This window comes from Pteropus vampyrus, unplaced genomic scaffold, assembly GCF_000151845.1.
Source record: "Pteropus vampyrus isolate Shadow unplaced genomic scaffold, Pvam_2.0 Scaffold56, whole genome shotgun sequence".
In the NCBI taxonomy this organism is placed as follows: Eukaryota; Metazoa; Chordata; class Mammalia; order Chiroptera; family Pteropodidae; genus Pteropus; species Pteropus vampyrus.
In genome coordinates this window covers 734,364-742,033 of record NW_011888837.1, presented here as the reverse complement: position 1 = coordinate 742,033, position 7,670 = coordinate 734,364, and positions in this window count along the sequence as shown.

Sequence of the window (7,670 nt, the reverse complement as noted above, 5' to 3'; positions counted from 1 at the left end):
TTTAATAAGCCATATATGAGATACTATGAAATCTACTCAGGTATTTTCTGGGCAAAAAAACTACACTTTTAAGATCTGCCAAGTGAAAATAATGAAACATGTTACTTCAGGATTCTGTTCTCCAATTCACATCAGATTCCTCTTTGGATACTTTCAATCCGAAAATCACACGCAAGCTAATTCATCTCTTGCTGGCCCACCCACACTTTACCCATATTTTCTCTCATTGCCGTGACTCAAAACACCATGAGTGGCAAAAAGGGATGGAGTTCCAGCAGAATGCCCAGAATTAGGTCTGATGAGGAATCAGAATCTATACTGACATGAGAAGTGCCTGCCAACACCAAATACTCTTGTCAAAGCCAGTCATTTTTCCTGCACATTGTTATAAGGCTAAAGGGACTTAGGGATTTGATATTAGAAGTGGAACTACTTTGCCATCCCAAGTAAGTGGCTGAAGAAAGCTCACTATGGAAACCATCACTTGAATTTTGGTTTATTTAAAACATCAGTTCAGCACTTAAAATCTGTCTCTTGCCTTTGAGAAACGTCCCAGGTTTTGAAAACACTGTGGGTAAGTGGGAGCAGGGGAGCAGTGATGTTGATTAGTCTGTTTATTTAGCTAATAAAACTAAACTGTTTTTTTAGGCACCGTAGTTGGTTTCTTTGCCAATGTAAGCAGAAAATTTGATTCGTTGTGTTTAGACATGCCCTTTCATTCAGGTCACAGTTGTGCCTTAGTAGATCTTTTTATCGTATTTAATATCTATGCAGATGCTGTCTGGCTACATGTTTATATTACTCGTTCCTAAAAAGAGAGACACGCTGAGTCAAGGATGCGTTTGCCTAATATTTCATTTTTTTAATTGTTTTCCCCCCATAAACCTAGGTTGTTGTTTATAGTTTGTTTTTCTCATAAACACCATTATAACCAGGGAAAGAAAATTTTTCATAAAATCCATTTTCATCATTTGATAGTCTGAAAACTGGGTTAATTTCTAAAACTATGGCCTTAAATCAGGCCAGTTTCCCTAGTGTAGAGGGTTTTTTAATTGGTCTTATCTTCCTTTCCCCACCATTGCCTTCTCCAGTAAGCAAGGAAGCTCGTCACTGCTACACCACATCTCTCTTCCGAAGGCCTGCTCTGATAAAGATTCTTACATGTATGCTGTAATACCCAAAGGAAAGAGCAAAGGGAAAACTGAGGTACACATAATCCAAATTTAGGTCTTTGAATAATGAAAAATCAGTTGAAAATTATACACTGAGATAATGTAATTAGAACATTACATTTCATTTCAAATTTCCTAATTTCAGAGCTTTGAATTTATACATTACATCTTGTAATGTATACAAAAGTAGTATATACAAAGTCATTAAAATATTGCTTATATTAATTTTTGTCCTTTTGGTATATGCATAATCTAGAAAATTCAATTCAAAAATCAACTTTTTAATGACAATCTTGATTCATATTGTGTGAAAAAGTATCTTCCAATTACCACTTTGATCTTGTTATAAACACATTAATAAGTATTCTGTTAAATGTATCACTTCTAAATAAATAAAAGTGATATTATTCTGATATTCTTGATTTCTAATGGCATGGCATCATTATAAACACTACTAAATGTGGATTGTCATTCGTATCTAATAAGTTATATCATTACTCTGACTTACTTTTTCTTTAATACTCTTTTAGCCATAGATACATACTCAACTTTGCTGTAAGAACTCTTACAGATGTCAGTTTAATTTCACAAGTCAGGTTTATAGACCTTTCATAATTGTAGGTTGAAGTGGTATATTTACATCTACATATTAAAGAATAAATAATTAACAATCCATGAGTAGTATAGCCATAATTATGCTATTTAGACAAATGCTGGGTAGGAATAGTCTCCTTTCTTAAACATGAAGCGTTTTCTTTATGACATGCCGTTCTAAATCTCAATTTAGAATAACTAATAAAAATGATTATAAATCACTTTGCAAAAATAAAACTGCTAAGCATGAGCTGAATAAGTGCTATTAATTAAAGCTGCTAAAGGTTTGGAGCCAAAAGGAAACGTCGCCTCAGCATTGCTAAAACGAGGCCAAAAACTCCTGCTGATGAAATGCAAGAAATCCATAGAATACCAGTAGGAGCAAAGAGAACTAGTGGGAGCAAAGAATACTAGTGGTAGCCTATAAAATAAGCCTCACCTTGTTTCAAGCACTATTATTTTATTTCTCTTTTGATATGATATTTTTATATCAGTTGCCTATGGAATCACAATGTGTGTGCTTTTTGGACATATGCCAACTTTTCTCGAGGTATAATTTTTCTGTCTATACTAATACTTTTGATTACAACAGAGTCAGTTGTGGTGAAAGCCCTATAATTTTCACTTGTAAAATATGTGAGCATAGTATGGCCAAAGACCATGAGGACATACCAAAAACAGCTCATGCGTACAAGAACTATGCACATAGCTGTGCACAGAGAGAAAATACAACATGAAATTTTTATTAAGGCTACAGATCAAAAAACATTCACCTTATTTGACTGTGGTCAGGTGTCAAGACTCTTTATGAGGTTTACCAAAATTACTGACCAATGCATGAGCAGTACAGGCTATTAGGAATCCTAAATCACTTCCCACCACTACAGCTTTTTTGGCAGCACTTTGTGGAATTATGTGCCTATTTAGACAGTGCATCATCATCCCCACAAGTTCAAAACTGGGCTTTTATGGATAATAGCAAAGAAACATAACAAGGAAAGATGGACTGAACTTCTTCCTATTAAATTAGTGTGTGAAAGGCCAGCAGAAATCATATGTATTCTTGTAAATTCAGCACTGACTGCTCTATAAAGAATCATGATGTGCAAAGTTTATGTATACATATATTACCAAGAAATGCAAAAAAAAAAAAAATGTTTCCGGTACCTGTAATACCAAATTGACTGTTTAAAAATTCATACAGGCATTTATTAGAATTTATGCACTTAGAATGCACCCAATCAATTGGATAATTCTGATAAACTCATACAGAGAAATATAGCAGATATATAGAAGAAATATTTTCACATAATGGAGCTTTCCCTTAATTGCGTTTACCAGCTCCACTTTTTTTTTTTTTTTTTGGACTGCCTTAAAGATGAGACTGGTGGTAGTTCAATAATCAAACACTTTTTTTTTTCACAGTCCAAAGTGAAGACACCTTATGTCAAATTCCATTCAACAGAAACTAGTGCTATTCTTAGATAGAAGTACTCCCTAAAATGCTATCTACAGAATTGATTTCTGCCTATGGAACTCAAGGGTTTTTTTTTCTTTTTTTCAACTTGTTTAACATACATAATTGTTATACACCAGAAATAGAAGGATTGATGAGAAGTCATCTAGGTTGGTGGCTTTCAAACTTTTTGAACCACAGACCCACCATACACACACACACACACACACACACACACACACATACACTAATAAAAACAAATATCACAAAATGGTAATTTCCCTTACTTTATGAAATGCACTCTGATAGTTTCTATTTTCAAATGCTCGCTGGGACCCACTAAACTGATTTTGGGCTCCACTAGTGGGTTGTGATCCAGAGTTTAAAAATTTAGACCATACTTCAGTCCTTGGCAATTTATAAGAATAAAATGAATTATAGATTATATCTAAATTTTTTCATTTTAAAAGTGATACAAAAACAGACTTATATATTAGTTTTTTCCATAGTATGGATTATCACATTTTCTTTCACAAATGTAATAAATAACAAATAATCTATTATTTAAAACAATTTTTCTAGTTTCTTCTTCATCTGTTTAATTCGTATCATCATGAACTTTGTCCTCCTAACTTCGCCACTAATGTATGTGAGCATTTCTATTTTACCTCAGGGTGTTACACTTACAATATTTATTATTCTCTTACTGTTTTCCTTCTAACCAAGCCCAATATATATTTTCAAATGATTTTCCAATCCTGGTAGCCCCAATTGTTAACTAACTTACCCAGATTCTTTATTGATTGCACACTGGAGGACCAGGTGATCCTGTGATAATTCTTTACTGCACCCTCTCTTGTACAAACATCTCTCCACATTCCTCTAAAATGTATCATTAAGTTAAAACTTCAGTTTTTTAGTCACACGAACCACATTTCAAGTGTTTGAGCGCCACATGGATGGCTTTATGTGGCTAGTGGCTTCTGCATCAGACAGTGCAGGATATCCTCATCTCCCACAATTAGGAATGAAATTAAACCATACAAGAACAATGTGAGGCATGGACTTTCAGGCAGCAGAATATTTCCTCTCTAACATACCTGATCACACCATAATTCTTCTACCACCATCCTCAGATTCCTTTAGAGTTATGAGAAGATAGAAGAAAAACACAAGATGGAAGAGGCGTGGTCAACTAAAACCAGAAAGAGGGTGGTCCCCCAAAACTTCACAACCTAAAGGATAAAGCAAGCTGCCAAAAGAGAAATTCAGATCGTGAGCCCCAACACTCCCCTCCCTGTCCTTCTCCCATTCCTATCTCTGCAGACATATTCGAAGAGTTGCTAGTTGAAGCAGTTGATGGGATAACGCAAAGGATTTCATTTTTTAAAATCATCTTTCCTGCTAGTCCTGCTGAACAGCAGGACCGTTATAGCATTTTGCAAATTGAATTTACCTTTCCATTTAGATAACACACTTAACTGAGCCTTCATTCGCCTTCTGCAGACTGAAAAAAGGTTCTGTGTATTTACTGGCTCAGTTCTCTGCCTGCACATGAGGAAATCAGGATGTGTACAAACCACTATTAGTGGCTGAACCTAAACCTTGGTTCCCAGAGGAAGGCAACTTGCAGACCATCTCCATTTGTGAGAAGGGCATCTGTTTTTCCAGCCACATCTTACCGCGTGGCTCTTGGTTTTCTCCAGAATCTAGTGGCTACCTCCCCCCTCCACCTTCAGCCAAACCCGAGTTTGGTTTCTCTGTTCCCAGATACTCTCTGTATCCCTGGGCAACATCGCTGTGTATAGAAACTTACTGCTTGAACACTCTGAGGATTGTCAGGGTGTAACATTTATTTTTATAACAATACTCAACATTAACAATGTATTTTCTTTTCAGCTACAAAATTTAAGGGGTATTGAAGCTTTAATATAGTTTTATGAACATATACTATATATAAGTATATATAAACAAGTAATATTAATATATACTAAAACTCACACTTAAATTTATGAACAATTAATTTAAGCCAGATGGCTAATTGGATTTAGGGGCTCCACTTGATGAATAAAAAAATAATGCCATCTTTGAAAGTAGGCCAGTAAAACTCTGGCCCCACCTGCATTTTCATGGTGATAGGAAGAGAAAAGCCATTAGTGAGCAGTAAATCTCATCCAAACCTATCAGCAGAATTGACAAAGGTAGTTCCAAGTTAAGCCTCAGAAGGAAAAATGAGAACGTTGCCCTTCTCCCACCTTCATCTATTCCAAGTACAGTGCCTGACATGTGATTGATGCTTAATAAATGTTATCGAACTAATAAATAATGAGAAAGAGAGTAGAAAAATCCCTCCATACATATGAGTAGTTACAGAATTTCAGACTTACACCTAAAGAAGTTTAGGGGTCTGCTCTCTAGTTTGATCCAGTAGCTGAAGGAATTTAATGCTCTCACACACTGTGTTTTTAACACAAAATTTAAGACTTCCTGTTAGCTACTAAAGAAAAGTTGTGTCTTATTTCTGTGTCCTTTTTCAACCAATATTCCTAAATCATATCAGAAAAGAAAACAGAAAAAGACTATATCATTTGGGGGAGAGAATCTGCATATAAATTTTTTTCTTAGTGTTGAATCTATTTTTAGTCCTTTAGTTTTAAAATAATAATAATAATAATAATAATAATAATAATAATAATAATAATGAGTGCCTCCATGCTATCTTCTAAAGAAATAATAGTGAGAAAATTCAAGAAAGAGAATTATGCCATTCTGATTAAGCTCGCTGAGTTCACGGTACATCCACCTGATTGAACTACCTTCTTACAACCCAACTTTATGGGCTGAGGCTATTTCTACTGAGGACACTAAGAGATTCATTCCTGTAGAGGGTCCAATTGCCTTTTAGACTGATCCAAGACTTGTTTTACAAGAGTCCCAGAAGAACACTAAGAGGGGCCAATGGAAAAACTTGAGGCAGAAGAGAGATATTGACTCAATAGGAAGAAGAGCTCTCCAATCATTAGACCATCTATGAAACTGTAAATATTGCATTTGCTATCTCAGGAAATGGGAAGTTCCCTCTCACTGCTCAGAGGGCAGAAGTAGAGAGGAAGGAAGGCGCATTAGTCAGTGGTGAGGTTGATGACCTCTAAAGTCCTTTTCAGTCCTAAGATTCTGTGAATCCAAGAGTCTCCTCCCAGCATTCTGAAATAAGGTTCTGAATTTAATTGCTTACCTGAATTGCAGAAAGCAAGGAGATACATGGAATAAAGAACTGAATCTGTCATTGATTGGTCAGGCCTGAGGACTTTCTTGAAACCAGCCTAGTTCCCTTAGAGTCACTGCCTATTGGAAGTGCTCTGACCTCCCTCAGAACAACCAGACCAGTACTCTACCAGGCACACAGAATCCAGCCAAAACAAACCCTGCTTTTGTAATGTGGAAAACAGCTATTTTTCTGGCTATAAGGCAGACAGATGGCTACAATGCCTCCTCAGGCCCCCTGCTCAGAAGGACCCTGTCTGAAAAACCATGGTACCCCTTTGATTCAATTCCGTGTCTTGAAATATGATGTTCCGTGTCACGATGCTATAAATTAACAGTGTTCTGACAAATGAACTCTTGATGTGATTAAGTCAAGCCCCATTTGTTTCCTATTTCCTCTTTGTCCTGCTCCACTCCACCATGGGGCACTGGCAGAAAAACCCCAGTCCTTGGTTCACACAGGGGAGAAGAACAAGGAGAAAGGAAGGAAAAGCATCATCATGGTGTGCGATTTGGTTTCCCACAGTTGACTTTGGAATTCACCTGACTGCTTATTACTCACTGATTGTCATCAACCACCAACTCCAGGGAGTGTTAGGGAGACAGCAGACAGAGGTGAAGAGGATGAAAAAAGGACAAGAAGAGCAGAGAAAGAAGAGAAAGAGTGAACATAAAAGAGGGGGTAGAAAAAAAAAGAACTTAAAGAGGATAAATTTGAATGGAAAAAAAAAAAAGAAAGGCTTCTTGTTAATAAGAAAACCCACACAATCGCTAATCTCCCATGTAATTCTCTCAGAAAAATTTTTTCGTCACTCTTTTGGAATAACTGGAGGAGTCAACTTTACTCTACCTGGATTTCCATCTACTGGGTATCATCTCCAAGGAAATCACTGGAAGGTACTGAAAGAGGCCAAGGCTGGACTCAGGTTGGTGAATTCCCTCTAATAGGATGCAGCTTTTGCTGTGTCATGGGCAGATACCTGACATGGGTAACATCTCTGAGGCAGTTTTTTCTCATAAAACAGAGAGGCAGCAAGAACCCTGGTTGAATTTGAACACCATAGATTTCTAGAAATGGCCCCACAAGGTGCTAAAAACAGTTACCTCAGCAGGTTCTAAAACACGTCAATTCTCCTCTGTTTTATGCATAGTGCTTACATGCCTCCCACTCTTTTTTTATGCAT